Genomic DNA, 23,828 nt, shown 5'->3' with positions numbered 1-23,828 from the left:
GGGCCAGTAGATGCGTAAAATTGTGCGAAAGCATCGATTTAGAAAGGCCTCTAGGGCTTTCTGTAGGAATCAGCATTAACACCGATAACAATGTCAGCCTTGAAATCCAACGGAGAATCGCTCCTGTCAACAAGTACTACTTAGGCACTCTACAAAGATCTCCCGTCCTAACGTATGGCGCAAAAGCTTGCACGATGACAACATCCGATGAGGCGTCCTTGAAGTGTTTGAGAGAAAGACGATTCTGCGGAAGATTTTTGGACTTTTGTACGTTAGTGACCGCGAGTATAGCGGGTGATGGAATAACGAGCTGTATGAGGTTTAGAAGGGCGTAGATATAACGCAACGAATAAAGATCCAGCGGCTTCGTTGACTGAGTCATGTCGTCCGAATGAAAACAAACGCGCCGGTCTTGAAAGTATGCGAGGCGGTACCAGCTGGTGGTAGCAGAGGAAGAGGAAGGCTTCGTCAAAGATCAGTGGAAGAGTCGGCTTAAAACTGTCGATCCGTCCATTTGTGGACAAGACGCTCACCACAAATAGAAGGAGGAGGTCGGCCAAAAACCCAAAAAATAGTGTAAGCGGCAAGATTGACTGACCACCCTGTGCTATTACACAGACTCAAACGATCATAAAACTTATCTCACCACACTTCAAAACTTTTTTCTACCTTCTATTTTACTTCATCCTTCAATTTTTCTTCTCTTAATTGCCCTACTTCGAAGCCACCTGACGCGGTAAAATTCCTCTATACAGCCACACGTGCGTCTATGGAAATGCAACCCAATTCGTAGAAGACAAAGGTAATAATTTTTATAAACCATAATTCACATTTCATACCAAAAACCAATCAACTTAATTTCCATACCATTGTAATTATAATATTGATGAAGAGAAGGAGCCAACACCAACATAAACGCAGGTAAAGAAAACTGGGACACACATACCCATACATACACTCGTAATAAAAGCAAAAGAAATGTCATAAAAAAAATAAAAACAAAACGAAACATAACTTGGCATCCAAGGAGAACTGTTTGTTGCCCCGACTACCAATTCAATAGGTAATTAATACGAATATGTTTTTAGTCACTATTTATTAGTCAGTCATAAATTTTAATTATAGTTGTTGCTAGTGCCGAAAATATGAATACAAAACCAAAATATGCTACGTAAAAAGATATTGCAAGTATCAAAAAACGCCAAAGGGGAACACAAGAAACGAATTTTGTACGGCGACGAAATGTAAAGGTCACTCAACTTATGAGTTTAACTATTTCGAAAAACAATTATATGCATACATACGCATGTGTATGTATGTCGTGTATGTATGTTTAAATGATAATAATAATGTACCTTAAGCGGTTCCCGTCGAGCTTCCCGTTCGCCTGTGGTATATGCGTTCATTTTTTCCCACAAAGGGAGAATCCTAGAGTTTTACGCGGCTACGGATAATGCACAGTGGTATAATGTTGGCAAAAATGAATTTTTTGCACCATTGTATTGTAGTTCATAAGATTGTGTTTAAAAGCTCTGGAAAACCCACTTATAAAAACCATCTGTCATCCGAAATCCGCATAAAACAGTAAGTCCTGCCATTTGTGGAAAAACATCAAGACGCACTCCACAAATTGGAGGAGAAGCTGCGCCAAATACCCAACAAAGGGTGTAAGCGCCAATTATATAAGATGTTCAAAAGATATGCGCGAGTCAAAATGATATCAGCTGATTGGCTGGCGTTCCCTGGGCCATGACAACAGTTTGTTTACGAAAAAACTGAGATTGTTTGGAAAAAAACAACACAGGCTGTCTTCCGTTTGCCTCGTTGCCGTCTGAATAACGACTGAATGGGCGAGTGTGTGAATACGTGTGAAATATTTGAATTCATTGATTTAAGTATTAAAAGTGTATTTCTTGAGAAATGTCTTTACGAGTAAGCAAATTCAACATTTTCTAGGTAGCTCTTAGATGAGCTGGAAAAGACACGCGATGTTGACATGAGAGTAGAGGCCAGTTCATTTGGGTGTGATTGAAGAGGATCTGGTTACGATTTTTATTTTCTCTTTTAGTAAAGCAACTTTGAGATACCGTTGAATTTGGGCACTTAATTTAAATTGAAATTTGAAAAGTCGAGCCAAGAAGCACCGAGATATTTGGCAACTCCTACAACACTCAAGCTCAAAAGCCCATTGTATTTAAAGCTCTGGAAAGTAAAAAGGTAGAAGTCAAGAAGGAAAGGAGAGAAGTAACAGAAGGAAAAGATCGGATATAATGGAGATATAGAGGTAGTTAAACCATTAAACCAGATTTTTTGGTAAATCTGAAAATATTCTCCAGTTTGAGAGAACGAATTTCACTCGTTCTCATCACATCAAAACCCCAAATTCGCAGCCTTGCTCTAGTAAAAGCAGAACACTCGCAGAGAAAATGGTCAGAGCTATCCGCCTCCTCTAAACAAATCAACAGGCAAATCGGGTCCTCAATGATTCCAATGGTATACATATGTTGACCCCATGGATTGTGCCTACAATAATACCAACTATCAAGCAAATGTCTTTTCTTCCCATTTTTAAAAGAAAGTCCGGCAGTTTTATGTTTGAGCTTATCAAAAAATCTTCGACACGTACCATGGAGCGTTTACCACGTTGCATAATTTCCACATTTTAAGGGGAGAAACCGGTTTAGGAGGCCGAAATTTTTGTGTTTTTCGTGAACTTTTTTAACAAGGAAGGAATAATCAGAAATTGTTAAAACTTAGAGGGTATTTTATTAATATTTTTAAGTACACTTTTAAATTTTTACAAGCTATTTGCGCTGGAAGAAGTGGCGTTAGAGCGTGCTGTTCATGGACGATCGCCATCCGAGTATCTGGCTGGTGGGCATTCTTGAAGTTGTAATTTTTCTCTGAACCTAATTTTGATAAAATAATATTGAAAATTGCATGTTTTTGAGGCGCTTGAACATAATGTAATTTTTTCATACCATATTTATTCATCTGTTTTGCTTAAAAAAATATTTCTAATGATAATATAATCCAAGAATTAGGTTGATAAAAATTGGAATAAAGAACATTCCCCAAAAATTTCATAACACTTGGTCGAAAACTTTTTGAGCTAGAGTGCCCACCAGTTGAAAAAATCGAAAAATAGAATCGGGAATAATGCGAATCTCCTTTTGAAACTTTTACCACATATTCTTGAGTACTTATACTAACAATTTATGCAATAAATAATTTCGATTTTTTGATCAGTCTAAACTGGTTTCTCCCCTTAATTTGATGCTGTGCCCCATAGGTGGTTTTCATGATCTTTGCCATCAGCCTATTTTGAGTACAGATTTGCAGAGAATAAGCTTATTGTCTATTGTTCGTAATCCATAAATACTCAATCCTTTTCCTTCCACCCACCCCCTTCTCCCTTTTCTTGCGTCCGATTTCCTCCACCTTACATCCTTTGCAATGGTATCACAAAGGATGACCCTTTTTCAAAACTTCGACACAGTCCTATAGGGATAGCGGAAGTCAATCCAAATATCGAACTAAGTAACTTTCATTTTTCTAATTACTGCAGCGCTATCTAATTTTTTTGTGTTTTTGTTTATCGGGTGTTTCGTTCATTTTTAATACCGTCATAAGATGGTTTTTGTCTTAATTTTAAAATAAAAATGGATACAAAATTTCATTTTCCTAGGAGCACTCCTTCCATCGTCTGCCAATTTGTGAAGGTCGTCTATTACTATGCGGCAGTTAGTTTTTATGAGCTGCTTTTTCATGGCACAAACGCAATCGAAGCTGCGCCCCTACCTTCAAGGAGGTGAACATTTTTTTACATCCTTTCTAGGGGACAAACTAAAGCGTCCCCACCTCGCGGTAATCGGAGCCGCTATCCCCTTTTTTGATGAACTTTCTTTTAAGACCCCAATCAACTCAAACACCTTTCCAAATAAAATCCGTTTAGATGTTAGAGAATGTGCTCACTGGCAAAATAAAATACTTATTCTGGAATCTTCTTTCTAACTATAAATCTTACTCCAGAAAACTTTTCCCAAAGCATTTGAGTTCATTATACCCTTACAATTTATCTTGAGAATAGCAAATTTTCAAATAATTTAAGTAAATGTAAGTTGCTTTGGTTTCTACTGAAATCCCAGTTAATTAACATACAAGATTTACAGTTCATCAGTTTCAGTAATGCTCAATGTAATGTAAACAAAATTATGTAAAGTAGTTGCTTCAAACGCAAACCTAAGAATATTTGATGTCGTGCCGAATACAATGATTTCGGCTCTATCGATCTCTCTCTCTTATTGTCCACCTCATATACCCTCACCATCTGCAAAGTGTGTCACCGCTACGCTGTGTCTGTGTCTTTTTAGTTTCTTGTAAATATTTTATCCAATGCGCATCTTAAAACTAATTTAGAAGACTCATTTCAAATTTCATGGCAACGCAATGATGCCTTTAGAAAATTAAGCGACACTAAATACAAAACCAATGTTTATATGTGTGAGTACAAACAAATATTCACTAAAATAAAATGCAACTATAAGAAAGAAAAAAAAAAGAATTTGAATTGATAATGTTTTTTGAAAAAGGGAACAAGCGTAGCAAACGTACGTGTGTAGGTAAATAATGCAGCAAAAGAAAAAAACAACAATAATAAAAGACTGTGGAAGGAAAACATGGCAACAGTTATTGGGAGTGTCAAAAAAGGAAGGCTTGGAAATGCTAAACTAAATATGCTGTGTCTTGTATTCTTTGTTTTCGTTGTTGGTATTATTATTACATATATAATACATATTTTTTTTGTTGCTGATGTTAGTGCCTTGGTTCATGCGAGGCATGCAACAGACACACGATGGATGGCGCTCAAGCATGGATTTTTTAAAGGTACGCTCACAAATTTGTTTCATTAGTGCAGGTAGTTAGGGTGGTACCCGTATAACAAATATATACCCTGTATGACAGGAACGCTTTCTGGAGGATCGAGCGATGATATCAAAAGCCGAATAAAGAAAGCTGTGGCCGCATTTGGCTCTCTATAAGCAATTTGGAACGCATATTACACATTTTTCGGTGCACAAAACTGTGAATTTTTAAATCCAACATATAGTCGATTTTTTTTCTGGTTATGAAACGTGGAAAGCCATGTCTGCTGACACAAGCTCATTAAAAATTGTTGTAAACAAATGCCTTCGAAAGATTCTCAAAAAATGTTGGCCAAATATTATCTCGATTGCTGACTTATGAGCCAGAACCCAGCGGAAACCAATACTATTAGAGATCCGCAAGAGAAAATGGGGATTGGCCATGTTCTACGTAGAGGAAATGGTGACTTAACAAGTGCCGCCATTGACTGGAACCCCCAAGAAAGCCGCAGACGTGGAAGACCAGCAAATGCTGGAGTCAGAAACTCTCGCAATGCAGCTCACCTAGAATAAAATTAAGAGATTAGCGCAAGACAAACCCGAATGGTAGAAATTTGTTGTGGCCCTATGTTCCACACTGGAACTAAAGGAATTTATGACGATGATGACAATGAGCACAGGAGCGAGTTACTCGCGAGTTTACACATTTTTTAATTAGCTGGAGAGTAGGTCAAAGCGGATGATCTATCGAGCTATTATCATCTCGACCCTCAACGGCGAATCAGCAATAAAAAAAAGAGATTAGTTGTTAGAGATTATGATTATTATTTTTATTATTATTGCCCCATAGTGCACTAAGATCTCTAACGCGGTGTATTATGCTTGACCCTCAACCTATAATTGGAGACTTCAAACGAATTTGTGCACTTGCTTAAGCTTTTTGTTCCATAGCACTAATGGATTTAGTCACCCGATTTGATGTGCAAGTTTTCATCTTGCGAGAGCTACACATTCGCAGCGGATGTGTTCTGGCGTTTCATTGTTCAGCTTATAAAAACTACAGATGCTTTTTTCTACTAATCTTAGTCTTTCAGAAATGGTAACGAAGACTACAATGTCTGGGCAATGCACAGTGGTCCGGCGGCCGGACAAAATTCAATTTTTCAACATTTTTGAAATAAAAATTTGATAATGCAGATGTTTTCTTAAATATTCAAAGCATATTTCCTGAAAATATTACTTAATTTAAAAAATTTTTCATTGTAGTTTTTTGACTTTAAACATGAAATTGTATGCAAATCGTACTTCATACAAGAGTTTCATTTTCATGTCTGCAAATAAATATTACCATTTGATTGTTAACCAAATATTGAAAAAAAGAAGATAATTGAATATATTAACGGAAACAGTAATAATTCTCTTAAGTTGTGGTACAAAATCCAATTTTTTTTTTTGAAATTTCAAAATTTTTCGAAATTTTTTTTTTAAAGATCAGTTTTTCGAGTGGTCCACACCGGTCCACTTGAAATCAACATGAGTGATGTAGCCACATATTTCAGCTATGATCTCAAACTGAAACCTGTTGCGCAAAGTTGCGCAAATTAAAAATAATGTAGCTTTTGTGCATTTACCAGCAGGCAAAACGTTACATATGGCTTATGCAATTTTGTGTAAAAGACAGAAAAAGACATCACAGACCCCATCAGCATTAAGAGACAACTAATTCATGGGAGTTTAATTATTAAACATGCTTTGCTGCCTATTGGCCAACTCTCCGAAGAGGCTCAGGAAGCACGCAATAAGGATTTGAGAAATTTTAGACAAAACAATACACGAAAAATGTCGAGAACTGACACAATGACAGATTTATTAAATGCTTTGCTTTGTTCATCAGATGTAGTTATAATATCAAAAACCAAGGTTCCGAAAAACAAGCCAAAACCATTTTCAAAAAAGGTTCTTGCGCTTTTAAATTATAAAAATGATCCAGCCTCAGAAATCAGCTCATGAGAAACCGAGGATTCTGAATCATAAAAAAAAATTAAAAATTAAAAACAACTAAATATCAAAAAAAAATTAAACTAAAAACTAAAACAAAAAAAAATTAAAAAATTAAAAATAAAAAAAAATTAAAAATAAAAAAAATAAAAATTAAAAAAATTAAAAAAAAAAAATTAAAAATAAAAAAAATCTAAAAACAAAAAAAAATGAGGAGAGAATAACCTTACCGTAAACCTCCACGTGGTACTCTCTGGGGTCGTGAAAAATGTAAAAATGTACTTACCAGCTAATTACGGAAGTAAAAATGTATTTATAGCATTCAATGAATTTAAAATTTGCTAAAACTAAGGTCAGATTCTCCGTCACTGATCCTTAATACCCCTAAATATATATTTTCAGCTTAATTAAATGAGTTTTTGAATTTTGTCCGCCAACGCCTTCTGGTCGGACCACTGTGCAATGTCTGGCCCATGGAATTCGAATGTAACGCCGAGTTTCACTAGGTAGTCCGCCTATACGTGACCTGGTATCTAATATAACTTAACAAAACAGAGTTTTTTGCTCTCAAGGTATTGAGGACAGTAAAACATCTCCAACGAACTTGGTTGGTTTATTGTGAGACCTAACTCTTTGAAAAAATTTAAATGTACCCGCCCGTCTGAAGCAACACACATGTGCCAACGTTTAACCCAGTCCTCCATGCACCGCTGGTAGGCCGACGAAGGGATGGCTTTCAGCTCCTTCGTCGCATTCTCTTTGATCTCTTCTCTCGGCAGAAATCTCCTTCCACGAAGTGGTAACTTCAACTTGGGAAACAAAAAGAAGACGCACGAAGCTATATCAAGTGAATACGGTGCTTGCACGATGATATTTACTTGATGTTTGGGCAAATAATCCAGCACAATTTTGGCACGGTGCGATGGCACGTTACATCATGCAAACTCCAAGAATTGTTTACCCACATTTCCGGCCGTTTGCACCGTACAGCATCTCTCAGACGCATCAAAACGGATAAATAATATTCTTCATTGACTGTCTGGCCCGATGAAAGGTACTCATGGTGCACTACGCTTTGGCAATCGAAGAAAACAGTCTAAATCACCTTCCAGGTACTTTTTGATCGAAGTTGTACCTCTGCGAAGGCTACATATCTTTGCCACAAATTTCTATGCCATTAATCTTCGCTTAAAAGACAGTGGGAAACCGCCTGTTAGTATCGATATATTAAAGTTATGTTATTTTAAAGATACTCAGATTTCCGAGTCTGGTTCAATGTATGTCTCCCAAACCTCCCATGACCAGGAATTATCTGCTTAGCTTACATACTCGTACAGCAGCGAGGTATGGGTACTTAAAACAACAGACATCGACCAAATACTGAGGATTGAAAGAAAGAGACTGTGAACAATATATGATTCCCTCGGGCGGGATGACGACACATATCAAATAAAATACAATCACGATCTCGACGCATTCATACATAATGGAAACGCAATACTCTTTATAAAAAGTCACCGAATCAGATGGCTGGGGCACAAGTACGTTTAGAATGCTCAAATGAAGGGCTGCCAGTATAGCAAACAACCAATTGAACGGAGGGGTCGAGGGAGACCACATAAGCGGCAGAGTCGACCTGCGGAAGATGGGGATCACAAACTGGAAAGGTGTAGTAGAGGATCGACCGGAGTGGAGAACCGTAGTTGTGGATGCAATGGTCTGCACAAGACTGTGCCACTGCCAAAGATTCCTTTGCCTTCAATAGAAAGTCTGAATGGGTCTTGAATATACTCGATATCGGAATAGGCACCTTATATCGGGATAAAAATATCCTTTAGGTCCCAGTATCTATGCATTTTTTGGGTAGATAATATAAGGTGGCGGCCGCCGTAACCGAATGGGTTGGTACGTGACTACCATTCGGTAATGCGTAGGTTGGAGTATCCATGCATAATAGCGGTCGCCTCTCGGCAGGCAATGGGAAACCTCCGAGTGTATTTCTGCCTTGAAAAAACTCCTTATCTGCCGTTCGGAGTCGGTTTAAAACTTAGTCCCTCCATTTGTGAAACAAAATTAAGACACACGCTACAAATAGGAGGAGGATTTAGATTTTAAGAAGAGATTTTTCCTCTCAGCAAGAAAAGCTTACTTATGAAGTTCCGAATCAGGTAGTAAAGCAATGCAGATGCCAAGTTTTATTAATATAGAACATAATGCATTTTTTTCTACTGAAGTAATAGTTAATACCCACCGCGAAGACTATTACACTAGACAGGAGTTTTCTATAAAGCATAAAAAAACATTCGGCTGTCATATCTGCATATTTATCATACTCCTTCAACAAATGGGTGATATATTGGTTTGCTGCCAGGAAAATCAGTTTCTTAATAAAGCAACAATAAAAAAATTTCTCCACGCAATCATATATTTCCACACCCCAGACTTGGACACAGAAAAACAACAAATGCTCAATTTTCCCTACAGGGAGCCTACATACCTCCGTACATGCGTATGTATAAGTAGTTTATGTGCATACGTGACGCATGTGCATGCAGGAGTAGTGTCAGTTTCCTTTTGACACGCATTTTTTGCCGTTGAATTTATTTAGTGATTGTGGCGTTTTGAATGGATTCAATGACCTTTAACAATGCAGAACCCAAAAAAGCGGTATCATTTTTTACGACTTTTTCACATCCCCCAAAAAAAGTATTGGCTGACCGCTCAAAAGAAGGTTTTATCTATTCACTTCAACTTTTTTTATAATTAATTGGCCACGACAATTCGATACCAGTTGAAGTAAGTAAAGACTTGACTTGACTTGACTTGTTTCGGCTCGTCTTCGATTTTTACCTATTCAAACAGATGGATCAAAGAACCTGTATTAAATTTTGTGTGAAAAACGAAATTAAGTGCGCGGATGCATTCCGAATGTTGACTTATGACACAGTCGGAGAAGCTACTTTGGACCAAAGCAACGTTTATCGGTGGTAGAAAATGTTCTTAGAAGGCCGAGAAGATGTGAACAAGGAAAGCGTACCGGCTTGCCGGACGCCCGAGCACTACAACAACCGACGAAAAAATTCATGAAGTGAAGAAAATGGGATTGGCTCGAGCCATTCGATTTTTTTCAATGATTTGGGCATAAGACGGGTCGCCGCAAAATTCGTACCAAAACTGCTCAATTTCGACCAAAAGCAGCATCCCATGAACATTGCTAATGAGATGTTGGACTCTGTCCGCGACAATCCAAATTTGCTCCAGAGGGTTATAACTGGTGACGAATCGTGGGTTTATGGTTATGACGTGGAAACCAAAGATCAACCATCTCAATGGAAGCTGCCGCATGAACCAAGACGGGAAAAAGCGCGCCAAGTTCGGTCGAATGTAAAAGGTTTGCTTACCGTTTTCTTCGATTGCAGGGGCGTTGCGCATTATGAGTTCTTGCCACAGGGTAAAACGGTCAATAAGGAATATTACCTGCAAGTTATGCGTAATTTGCGCGAAGCCATCCGCCAGAAATACAAAAACCCAAATTTTTTTTGTTATTAATGTCATAATTTCTAAATTCATAAAATTCGCGGAATAAAATGCTTAAAAAACAAAAATGAATTTTAAGGGGAATTTTCCTACTATGTATTTTTGCTTCGAAAAATTTATTTTGAGAAAAACGCGTCTAAAGTTTGAATACATACGTAACTATACCTCTCTCAGCGCTCGAACACAAAGAATAGAGTCGTCACGGTTGACGATCTATAAAATAAGAAATACTTAAATTTACGTTCTAAAATTTTTTTGACATTTTCTTAAAGGATTATAATAACATTTTATAAAAAAACAAAAAAAATCGAAATTTTACAGGTATCTGTCCCCTTAAGCAGGCATTTTATTCCCTACGACTAGAGGTCCTTCATGCCTCCAAAAATTCTCGGCTAAATCTAATTAATTTTTAAGGAGAATATTTAGAGAAAAGAGGGGCAGTATTTTCACTTTCGTTTATTTTCAGTGTTGTTAATGGCATCGTCGTCTGTGCAGTTCTAATTGAACGAATAAACTTTAATGTTCCACAAAGAAGTATTCGCAATTTTTACCCTTTTTATGAAGAAAAACTTTAAGACCAAATTTGCAAATAATGCACCACTTCGAGACTATAATTTATTATCCGATTCCAGCCTGCTTGATTTCGTTTTACCTACAATAGATTTAATTTTATAAAAATATTTAACAACTTTCTTTTGTTTTCCTATACAGTTTTGTCTAGTCTGTAAGGTAATTTGTACTGTAGATTTTTAAAATATAATAAAAAATGATAAAAAAATAGAGGAGCCTACAGTTTATTGCCGCCTCCGAATGGTAGATGGTTTTATAAGGGGTGATTTTTTCTGGCCGAAATACACTCGGAGGTTTGCCATTGTCTGCCGTAAAACTAATTTTTTTACTTTCAAACCCGTCAAATTTATATTCGTTTAAGAAAAAAATGTTAAATAAATAATTTTTACATTTGACGCACGTAATAAATATAATATCAAAAAGTTAACTCACCCAAAGGTTTATAGATTATTTGTCGTCACCATCGGCACTAATATGACAATGACTGTTTTAAAAGATTTATTACCTCACATCTTGAATGAGAAATTTCATGAATAACTGAAGAATAACTAATCAAATAATACAGTGATCAAATAACTGATTTATTGCCGCATCTCATCTCATGCCTACGAACTCGTATGTGAGAGTAAACAAGCAGAGTAGCAAGCATACGAAATCCTATCGCATTCGTTAACCGCACAAGAACGCTAAAATATCTCATCATACGTACATACGTCCTTTATCCCCACCATCCTCGCAAACATCTGAGCATAAAGTATTATAAACTGAATAGATAGAATGAACGAACAATGAAATAGTTTTGATAAAGTGATGCTTGAAGAGTGAGAGGAGCAAACATAAAAATTAACAGAAATCATTTGAAAAATTGTTGACTGAAGAAAAATAGGTAAGTGAACTTTTATGCATGCGTTAATATCCAATATATTATATATGTATTTATGTAGGTACCCACAGCATATATTATATATGAAAAAACAAACAAATAAATATACCGAAAGTCGGCTGAATACACACCTCAAGCCGTAGATTCTGTCCGGCACAAACATCGTTTGTCAACTTGTCACCTGACGTCTTTCAAAAAATAAAGACTGCACTTCAAAAAAATTGTCCATTATATATTATATATTATATTTTCAGTATATCTTTGCAGAACTGTAGGAAAAAATACCAAAAATAGTATAACCAAGATATTTAATATAAAACGAAGAGTGAATTCAGTGACTATTACAAAAAAAAATATGCAGTAGATCTTTAAACTTCGGAAGGCACCCCACAAAATATTAACGGGGCTGCATTTTGCTTACTCTTAACAGGTGGATCTGTACCGTTCTGGAGAGTTGTAATCAATATTTTTTCTCTTCGAATTCATACGTGTAAGCCATCAATAGTACTATCTCAATAAAAATTTGATTTGGTCAAAGGAAGGTATTTCACTTTTTTAAATGGTTTATTTTCGTACCAAGTCGAGTTTATTTCAGTTGAGTATACAAAAGCTTAGCAAGAAGCATTCGGCTTCAAATCTAGCATATTCAAGGCTCACTATAATTTAAGGTTCGCTGAAACTGTTCCATGAAAGTTTTGCTTTCGAAAAAGTGGTCGAAAGACGTACAAGGCATATGCCTGAAAGCTCTCATATGCTACGGAAGATCAACTGACTTATCGCTTAATTCACCAAGCTTAGATCGCTGGAATAGCCACCGGAGTGTCGGGCGAACCGGAGACATTCTTTAACTTGGCAATAGAACACCATTCTGGTAAACTGCCAGCCGGACACAAATGGGACGCAGTGAACGAAGCTAACAACCTATCCGACACCGCATTCAGAACGGTCCTAGGGTGCATTATATAACCTGAATATATACAAGGTGGCGCAAAATTAATCACCCTATCGGAACATATACATATATAATTTTTTTGCAATTCGGGTCATACGGCTGCAGTATACAAACAGATAGGCAATGGAGCGCGTAAAGGTCAAAGGAAAGGTTTCCATAATTCTTTAATATATTTTATTTTATTTGAATGTCTTTAAATTTATTTTGCTTTATTTTGTTTTTCTTTTTTATTGAAAGTATTTTTATTTTTTTACTATACATACAGTCAAACTTTTATAACTCGACTTGGAGTTGTAGAAAATTATTTATTATGTTTTTTTTTGTTTTTAAACTGCAAACATAAGTAAAACTTAAAATAAATAATTGGCGCTACACTTCTGTTAGGTGTTTGTCCGAGCTCCTCCTTCTATTTGTGATGTACATTTTGATATTCCACAAATGGAGGGATCAACAGTATTAAGCCGACTCCGAACGGCAAATGGTTTTTATGAGGAGCTTTTGCATGGCAGAAATGCTCACGGAGGTTTGCCATTGCCTGCCGAGAGGCGACCGCTATTAGAAGCAACTTTTTCTATTGTTTTATGTTCATGCACGGAGATTCGAACCTACGCACTCCCGAATGGTAGTCGCGCACCAATCCATTCGCCTACGGCGCCCGAAAAAGTGTCAATGCATTAAAATAATCACAAATTAGTGACCGAAAACCTAATTCTTTTTGGAGTTTTCATTAAAAAGATATTCTAATTTGTTCAAAGCCTTATAGGGACCCTCAATGATAGTGTCATTCGTTTGCAAATATGAATATTTTCCTCCACAAAACCCTCATCATCACTTACCATTCCACTCCAAATTGCGTCTGTGGGAAAACTAGCTAATAAAACTGATTAGCACTGAACTGATTTTTTATTTTTTATATTATACTTTATAATTTTATATTGGGTATGGGAATAAGTTGGGCGGCCGCCGTAGCCGAATGGGTTGGTGTGTGACTACCATTCGGAATTCACAGAGAGGACGTAGGTTCGAATTTCGGTGAAACACCAAAATTAAGAAAAACATTTTTCTAATAGCGGTCGCCTCTCGACAGGCAATGGTAAACCTCCGATCGTATTTCTGCCATGAAAAAGCTCCTCATAAAAACATCTGCCGTTCGGAGTCGGCTTGAAACTGTAGGTCCCTCCATTTGTGGAACAACATCAAGACGCACACCACAAATAGGAGGAGGAGCTCGGCCAAACACCCAAAAAGGGTGTACGCGCCAATTATATATACATGTGAATACGTTTCCGTCCTTTCTTAGCCAAAATCAAGATATTATGTGAAGTATGTGCCATTGGAAGCTATAATTTTACTCCATTTTTCAGGCAGCATACGGATTCCTCTGACGAAAAATTCGAGTTCTTTTCACTTTACCCATTCATTAAGCCAGTTTGCGAGCTTTCGTAAGAAGTGACCCGCTCTCCAATAAAGGCTGACTGCATTGATTGTAATACATAGATGGTAATCCGAAGGTGCAATTTCTGGGAAATACGGCGGGTGGGGCATGATTTCCCAAATCAGTCCCTCTAAATATTTCTGGACCGACTTAGCAACGTGTAGTCATGTATACCGTCCCATTTCGGCCGCTTTTCTTTGAGAGCTCGATTCAAACGCATTAGCTGCAGTCGGTAACAATCGCCAGTTATAGTTTCAGATGGTTTAAGGAATTCATAATAGATGATACTCTTTTGATCCCACCAGATGCACAACATAACCTCTGAAGCATGAATATTTTATTTCGCTGTCGATGGACCTGGTTCACCTGGCAAGCTCCAACATTTTCAAAGCTCGGGGTTATCATAATAGATCCATTTTTCATCACCAGTGACGTTGCGATGAAGAAAATCTTTTCTTTTCTACCGTTCACGAAGCATCTCACACGTCACCAAACGTCTCTCGATATCCCCCTCCTTTAAATAATGTGGCAAACAGTTATATGCTTTCTGGACCATTCCAATCGCGTGCAAACGTTTACCGACGGTTGATCTGTCAACAACCAACCTTTTAGACATATCATCATGCGTCTTTATCCAATAATTATTGTAGTTGAGTATCTTCGAAATTGTTCGTTCTTTATCACTCACGTTGAATTGCTCATTTTTCTCATTTAACTCATTTATTTTTATTTTTTTTATTATACACATATTTTTTTATTTTTTTGTTCTCAATTTTTTCTACTACATTTTTTATTTCTTATTTGGTTTCATTCTGTATTTTATTTAACTTAATTTAATTTAATTTTTCCTATTTTCTTTAATTTTCTTCTTTTTTTATCGCAAATATATTTTGTTTTCATTTTTTTTTATTATATTTGTTTGTGTTATTTTTTTACTTAATAAATTAATTTTTTTATTTTCATTTATTTTATTTTATTTTTGTTTTATCATATTTTTTATTACATTTAATTTTATTTCATAACTTTTTTTATAATGCATGAATTTTCTTACTACATTTATTTTATTTTTCTTATTTACATTTATTTATTTTTTTGTTTTTTGTTCTCAATTTTTTTTTACTACATTTTTTATTTTTTATTTGGTTTTATTCTTTGTTTGATTTAACTTAATTTAATTTAATTTTTCCTATTTTCATTAATTTTCTTCTTTTTTTATCGCAAATAATATATATTTATTTATTTTTTTTATTCTATTTGTTTGTGTTATTATTTTAATTAATAAATTAATTTTTTTACAATATTTTAGTTTATTTTATTCTATTTTTGTTTTATCATTTTTTTATTACATTTTATTTTATTTCATAACTTTTTTTTATAATGCTTGAATTTTTTTATTACATTTACTTTATTTTTCTTATTTAAATGAATTTTTTACTTTTTTTAATTTTAATTCAATTTATCGCATTTAAGTTTTAAAAAGAAATTTGTAGTTTGATCCCCCTCTATTTTGCTGAAATTTCTGGAGCATAACGCCATGGCGACAAAACACAATAAATGCTGCAAACTTACAACTATTGCAAATAAGCTATAACGAGCTATATAAATACATACAAACGTGTACAAAAAAATACACGCAACTTCAGTTCAACAAATGCCAAGTGGAACAAAGCCTACTCCACACATACATACATACAAATACGTATTGTACTAAATAGAAAATAAACATAAAGGTTGTAATTTCTTTTATTTTTTTTTTTTGTTGCTTCGAAATCATAATTCGGACAAAGATCACAACCTAAACGTTAGTTAATGTGAGTTTGAAGGCAAAAAAATTAAATGAAACTAATGAAAAACAGAAAGTAAAACAAGGAAATTGCACAACAGCAACTGATAAGCAGGCCCATCAGCAGGGGCACTTACATACACACACGCGCAGCTCGTTCGAGTACACTTAATTTAGAGTTTTGCATCGTACAATAAAGCGAGATCAATAATCCAAATAGTAACGGAATAATCGAAAGTCAAACTTGCCGACTATTTGCCTGACTTACTTATCAATCAAAGTGATAGACAAACAAGCTAATAAGTGCTTCACCCACAAATACATATGCAAGACCAAGCAAAGTGTTCCATGGCGAGCTAAGGCTGGGAGGGAGAAGATGTACCAATATGGTAGTTCTGCTTATACGATTTTCCATTTGAGTCATACATACATATATACATACATATATACAGACATACATACGTATGTATATTTATTTTTACATTTTTTCTGCTTTATATATGCGTACATACATACATACATCCATACATATGTATGTACGCCAATTCCATAAGCGCTCATGTTTTATTGAGTAGCGACTTCATGTAAGTCAATGAAATAGAAATGAATCGAATTGTTTGATACTTGCTTTTTTTTGCATAGCTTAAGAATGTCAAAAGTGTCAGCATGCAAAATTACAAAGCAAAAATAGAAATCACTCATACATGCAGATATAAATTGATACATATGTAGTATGTGTGTATGTGTGAACTAAGCAGCGTTCAAATGCGTTGTCATGTAAAATGCATTTCGGAAATTGATGAAAATTGTAATTAGGTTATGCGTAACGGTTTACCAAAGGTCATTGCTGTCAAACGAATCACGAACTCGCTCTCTTTGGCGTGCGTGTGTCAAAGTACATGAGATAATGAAATCGGTTATTGTCAAATCGCTGTGAAAGAAAAAACAACAGCGAAATAAAGTTTCAAAAGCTTTGAAAAATTTTAAAAAAGAACGTTACTGAGCCAAATTTATGCGTATCTCACGAGGCAGCTGAAGCTCTTCGCCTGCAAAGTGTGGTAGTTGAACTCCGATGACGGCATTCGGTGGTCTGGAGTTTAGCAAGGCGGTAAGATACTCCTTATGAATATCGTTTAATCTATGTCTGTATACTGATCGATCCAGTTGTTGCAGTCGTATCTCGTCCTGGATCTTGTCATTGTAGTCGAAGAGAGGTTGTTGTTGTTGTTTGTTTAACAGTAATGCTAGCTCTGTCAGTGTAGGGCATATCACCGGTCATCTTCGTCTAGCTCATCTAGGGGTAGGCCCAGGAAACATGCTGTTTCGACAGGTTGGGTCCAGAGGGAGAGGGGTGTTAGATGAGTCGGTTTTAGGGGGACATGTGAAGAGGTGGTTAGTGTCGTGCGGGGTACCTTCACATGCCGGACATGTGTTTGGAATGTCGGGGTCGATTCTGAATATGTAGGAGTTTAACCTGCTACAGTATCCAGAACGTAGTTGTGCCAGTGTTACACGAATCTCACGGGGAAGCTGGAGCTCTTCGTCCGCAATAGGTGGTGGTTGGACTCCGATTACGGCATTCACAGGACGGGAGTTCATGAAGATGGTGACGGTCTCCCGGTAGATGTCGTTTATTGACTGCCTAAATACTGTCCGGTCCAGTAGGTTGCGGTCAGTTTTGTCCTGGATTTCGTCACCGTAGTCTAAACGGTGTCTCCTAACGTGCCTGGGAGGCGGCTCAGGCTCAAGCAGGTGTCTGCAGGGGTGAAACCTGCGGTAACATCCCAGCAGGTAACATCGAAGAGAGGTCTCCTGACTTGCCTGGGAGATGGCTCAGCCGCTAGCAAATGCCTGCAGGTGTGTGCAGGTAATGCCTACGGAATTACTTGTTGATCATCTTACTACACTCCTTAACCAGGAGCATGAAGGCCTCGTTGCACAGACATCAGGAAGCATCCGGGGTCTGTCCTGATGACAGTATTGAAGCTTTGCTCACAGGGAATCACTAGTACCAGGTGACCAGACGGACACAGAGTAATTTAGAACTGACCGGCCAAGTGCCTTGCATGTCGATAGCAACATTTCCTTGTCCTCACCTCACGTACTGCCGGCGAGTGATTTGAAAAACTTGCTGCGGTCTTGTACCTTAGTGGCAATTGCAGAAGGTGATTTGGGGTATTTTACAGTCGTTATTGGTGTATCATCGACTTTTACCTTTAACGGTCGCCGTGGAATTAGTGGAGGAAAGCTGGAGATTCCTTGCAGCGGAAAAGCGAAAAAGACTGGCGAGATAAAGGTTTACTTAGAGCGACATGTCATCGATGTCATTGCCAAACCCTATTATCGAGCAATCGTCAGCATAGGAGACCAATGTGGCCTCACTGGTGGTTAGGGGAGCTTCGAAATATATAAGTTGAAAAGCAAGGGTGAAAGGACCTCTCGGCACTCTTTGCTTTATCCTCCTCTGTTTTGAGCTATGATCGCCAAAGATGACAGACGATAACCGACCACACAAGACATTCCCATTGGTAAGCCAGTTATACATACCGAAAAGTACGTTCGCACGTTTCCTTCAAAGGAGATTTGGTCGGGGAGTAACACTTGGAAGGTTATTCGAGAAAGGTGATGGTAGAGTTTTATGCCAAGAACTTTCCGTCAATTTAAGCTACCAGATTACTGTAATAACGGCCGTTAAGTCAGCAGTTGACTGGGTATTAACCTGATACCCTTTAAAGGCGGCAACATTTATGCTGGTACTCAAGCAACATTTAAGACTGATATGGATATGATCATAAACCAGCTATAAAGGACACTTTCGATGGGGTTTGACCGATCAAAGATGGGGCAGAGCTGTAGAAGGGACTACTTAAGCTAGACAAGCCGGAACTCTTCATAGTATTAACAAGAAATCCATATGAAGGAAGTCAATACGGAGTGACTCGACATGTATTCTTTCGTACTGTGGTTCAGTGGTTTTCAATTACCTTTTCCTCAACCGATCTGCTTTCTATGATTCTAATAGCTTGGTTCTTATTCACACATACTTCTGCGGATCTAGCAGATTTGAATATTGGCCGTATGCGGAATTTTGTAATCGCCATGCAGCATTCTTCCAACTAATCAAACAATTGTTACCGAAGAGAATAAACTTTTTTTATTTTATTGCTCAAACTTCACCACAAAAACGCTATAGCTGGCAGAAGAGGTCAAGCAGTTTATCAATTGTGTACTAGATGACAATTTTCTTTTCTTTCAAAATGACTATAGTGAATGGGAATATTTATTGTCTTCTTGCATTAAAAATATTTTTGACAAACAACAAGTCTCTCTAAGTAAATAATAAATTTAATTGAATTTTAAAAATTTGATAAAACCCTTTTTGGAAAAAAATGTAGCCGACTATAAAAAGAGGTCAATTAATGAACTGAACTGAAAATATGCTTAGATATTTTATATCTGCCAAAAAAGTATTATTTCAAAATAATCAGGCCGCTTAAATTGATTCGTATTTAGCAGACATATCAAAATATTTGAATTGCCATATTCACTTGTGGAATGGGCGAATGCACTTCATCAGTCAATCAATTTTATTTCTGGTGTGCATTTTGATGGGCTTTATAACAAGCTTTTCGTGGATAAGCCTTATGAGAATCTTAAAGTAAGATATGGATAATTTAGTAATCTTGACCGGGAAGCTTTTCAAGAAATTATTTGGCTGAAAAGCTTTAGTTGAGGTGTCGCAAGGCGTTGGATGCCCTTGCAGGCCTTAAAGAGACAGGTACTGGTATAATCTAGAAAGGGTTGAGATGAAAATTGTTGATGGGTACGATTCAAGCACTGGTGTCTTGAAATATTACAATATTGAGCTCCCTGAAACTCGGTATTGGCTTAGTCTCAAAGAAGCATGGGCTTACACATTAAAAACTCTTCACTGACTACTCCAAAACTGACACTGGGTCAGGTATTGTGGTCTGTGTCGAAGAAATTACGTGGAGACTTTACCTTTTATTTTAATTTTTTCTCTTGGGGAAGGAATTACCAGCCCATATTTTCTTTTTTTTTTGTCAGAGGAGGTTAAAATCGAAAATGTCAGAAATGTCATCAAAGGTGCCGTCACACCATTAATATATATATGGGGCTAACACTATAATCTTCCTCCCCTCTCGGCTGATTCCACCCTGGGACTGCTAAAAGCATTTGATCAAGGTGTAGCCACGTTTGTGCCTTTTAGACGCATCAGGTACCTTCGTCCAGGTTCCTCTCCTAGTTGTATATGGAGGTTGTACGCTACAAATAGCCTCCATTACTAAGTTGCAATATCGCTTCTCGATGTCAACTTGTCGACTTGTCGTCTGTTTGTGTTCGTCGTGAGGGTTAGCTCATGTGTTTGTGCTTTAGTCTGTTCGTACAGTCACCTCCACAGGTGATCTGCTTCAACATGGCTTCTTTGGATGACGCATCTGTTGGATGCTCTAGCTCGGTCACAGGCCATACGGAAGTGCTTGAAGAAGAGTAGTACATAAAAACTTTTAGCACCCCCTCCTTAGCCATCGAAGCTACGGACAATGTTTTTCTTGTTTTGTTGTTGTTATAGCAGCATGAACGTTCCCCATACATGCACGGGGATTTCTGCTGGAGTGACAGTTTTTTGCCGAATATATAAATCCGTGATGTTCCGACGGTCGTGGGTTTGAAACTACTAACAATCAAGGCATGGAGACAAGGAGAAGTTACAACTAAGCTAATCTTCCTTCAATTTAAAAAGTATTTGGTGGTTATCTACATAGTATGTACAAGAACTGAAGAGAGAGGATTTATTCATAGTTTCCAAATTCTTATTGAGAGCCGGTTGAAAAAGTATGTGCCGAACCCTCGAGGCCCCTTTTTTGCTTGCCAATAGATGACCGCTGATATTACACACTCGAATATTGAATAAACCGCAATTTCTATGGGTTTCTAGACGCTAAGCATTAAGTAAGCCCACAATGTGTCGTTTTTTTTTTTGTGAATAGGGAAGAAGAGAGGCAACTTGAGCTCAAATTAGTGGTAACACAATGGGTCTCCGGACCTAAGTGGGCACCTCTACATGTCCATGTTGAGCTGAGCTCCTCCTCCTATTTGTGGTGTGCGTCTTGATGTTGTGCCACAAATGGAGGGACCTACAGTTTCAAGCCGACTCCGAACGGCAGATATATTTATGAGAAGCTTTTTCATGGCAGAAATACACTCGGAGGTTTGCCATTGCCTGCTGAGGGGCAACCGCTATTAGAAAAAACTTTTTCTTCACTTTGGTCTTTCACCGAGAGATGAACTAACGACCGAAAATCTGAATGGTAGTCACGCACCAACCCATTCTGCTACGGTGGCCGAGGGGTTGAAAAAGCCAACACAAAAATAAAGACGGAACAGTTTCGGAATGCGAAAAAAGTCTGAAAATAATTTCTTTGATTGGCCACGCCTATTTAGTAATCGTGGACTAATCGGATTAAACATTCAGCGCCACTATCGCTGAGTCAAGAATGTGGCTTTAGATGGTTTCCATTAGAATCGATTCTGAAATTTGCTCCAGTTATGCTTAAAAAATAGGAAAAATACATAAAACCCCATTAAAAAAATGAGTACGAATTAATAAACCTCTTTTTGTATGAAGATGATGAAAAAACCACACGCATACGCACATGCACATATACTATAAATATTATGGTATTGGTGTAATAAGCAATATAAAAATGTTAAGGTTTTTTTCTCAACATTTAGCGATAAGGCAGCGAGTCAAGGAAGCTAATTAATGTTATCAGCACAAATTTTAAATTCAAAATACATTTTTGAACAGCCAATGAAGGGCGACAAATGAGTAAATGTATATTGGTATATATGATACAGATGTACAGTTATGTACTCATACATAACGTGTATACGTGTGCTTGAACAAAAAAGAGACAAAAATAAGGAAAAATCCGAGCGCGACTTACTGCTGATCAATATGCAATAATTCGATAAAAATGTTGAAAAATTTCTGTTTGGACATTATGGCAGGCATTAGCATATTTTTAACAATATGACATAAAAAACGTCTGATTAAGTATTTAAATTCGATCAGATGGAGCATTTTTATTATGCGGTTGGTTTTCGTTCATTATTTTCGTTTTCTCTTTAATACACCTGCAGCATGGACAAATAATTTGAAATATACAAATACAGTGTGTTAAAAAACGATACATAGACATTTTTTTCATGTGGAAGAAAACACCTAACACCGTCAGCAAAAAAAATTTTCAGAAATCAACGCAACTTTTAAGCCACTTCAAACTTGTACCTTATTATACCAAAACTAAATGGGCTTTACTATTTGTTATTGAGTTGCTCGTTTATTATAATCCACAACGTAATTGAGAACTTAGTTTATCTACAAAAGCGGTGGAACTCTCACTCACGGTTTTTTGCACATATTTTTTTGCATAATCATTGAATGATTTGTTGGTCTTCTTATTAGTACATCGCATAAAAGTCAATTTAGGCCGGCCTCTAGAAGTATTTTTAGCACCTTGTGGATTCCATTGCAAAGCTTAATAACTATTTCGTCAGAATTTTTCGATGCGTGTGTCCGCGCATATTTCTGCGAATAATTTCCTTTACAATTTTGTTTGTTTGTTTAATTGCCACTTTGGTTAGAAATGGTTCTTGGCCACCAAATGCCGATAACAGAACGCAAACATCTATTTGCAAAGGGGTGGGGTTTTCTTGCCGATTATTGGTTTAAGTGCCACGTTTCGCTACTGAGTAGAGTAGAACTGATTTTACACAAGCATCAAAGATCCTGTTTTTTGTTACCCCTTTAATCGCGTGGTTAGACCACTTGGGATATCCTTCGCTGATGCTGTCGGGATACTCGAACTCGCTTACCACCTCCACTATTGCTCCAACTATTGCGTTGAGAAATACTTTCATAGCGTTTTTAAATTTTCTTTTATTTTATAAAATCTTAAATTTCGACACCTGCACTTCTGCACGACCGCCAAACCCATCCGAAAAAATTAAACTGCGATCATAGAACGATTCTCAATCGCCTTCATTGAATGGGATATACCGAAAAATTGGGAGCCAGGTTGTCTCACGAGCTTAACGAAAAAAACAAAGATAGTCGCCTTCAAATTGCTTATCAGCATCTCATGATGAGTGTTTCTTGGGACTGGGATGGCATGGTGCACTGGGGAATACTCGAAAAGAATGTCACGGCCAATAAGGAGCTCTACATTGCCCAGCTACACTGTCAAACCATACTCCTTCACGACAACGCCAGGCCCCATGTTACACAAGTCGTCAAAGCCGCACTCAAAGAGCTCGAATGGGAGGTCCTTCAGCATCCGCCGTATTCCACGGACCTTGCGCCGACCGATTATCTTCGATAACAAAGAAAAAAGCTGGCTCAAGAACTTCTTTGACACCACACCAGATGATTTTTGGCGGAACGGTTTCAACAAATTGGTCGAGAGGTAGAAAGAGGTTGTAAACATCAACGGCGAATATATGATTGATTAACTTATTGATATAATTATTGCTTTTTGTTAAAATAAAAGTCTTCGCTAAATTATTATTATTATTCCCTAACCTAATATTTCGAACCGTTTGTTTTTGCCTACATTTATCGGCATAGATTTGGTCTTCTTTGTATTGACTTTTACGCAATCGCTTGTCACATTTGATAACCTCTCTTGCAATTCGATGAAAATATTATTAACAAAACAATGTTCTCCGCATATGACAGATTACATAGCTCTTGTGCCAACTTCCAATTGATGCCACAG

The 23,828-nt window shown here is 37.1% G+C and overlaps 1 long non-coding RNA gene across 1 annotated transcript; it reads left to right on the top strand.

Moving 5' to 3' along the window:
- The first annotated feature begins 721 nt into the window (after window positions 1-721).
- LOC128866788 (uncharacterized) lies at window positions 722-1,230 on the top strand. The gene is made up of 3 exons (XR_008454952.1): window positions 722-802; window positions 898-1,063; window positions 1,126-1,230. It is a non-coding gene; the product is annotated as an uncharacterized LOC128866788 (long non-coding RNA).
- Window positions 1,231-23,828: the final 22,598 nt, after the last annotated feature.

This window comes from Anastrepha ludens, chromosome 6 (genome assembly GCF_028408465.1).
Source record: "Anastrepha ludens isolate Willacy chromosome 6, idAnaLude1.1, whole genome shotgun sequence".
Classification (NCBI taxonomy): Eukaryota; Metazoa; Arthropoda; class Insecta; order Diptera; family Tephritidae; genus Anastrepha; species Anastrepha ludens.
The sequence above is the reverse complement of the archived record's forward strand: the minus strand, read 5'-3'. Positions and strand labels throughout refer to the sequence as shown.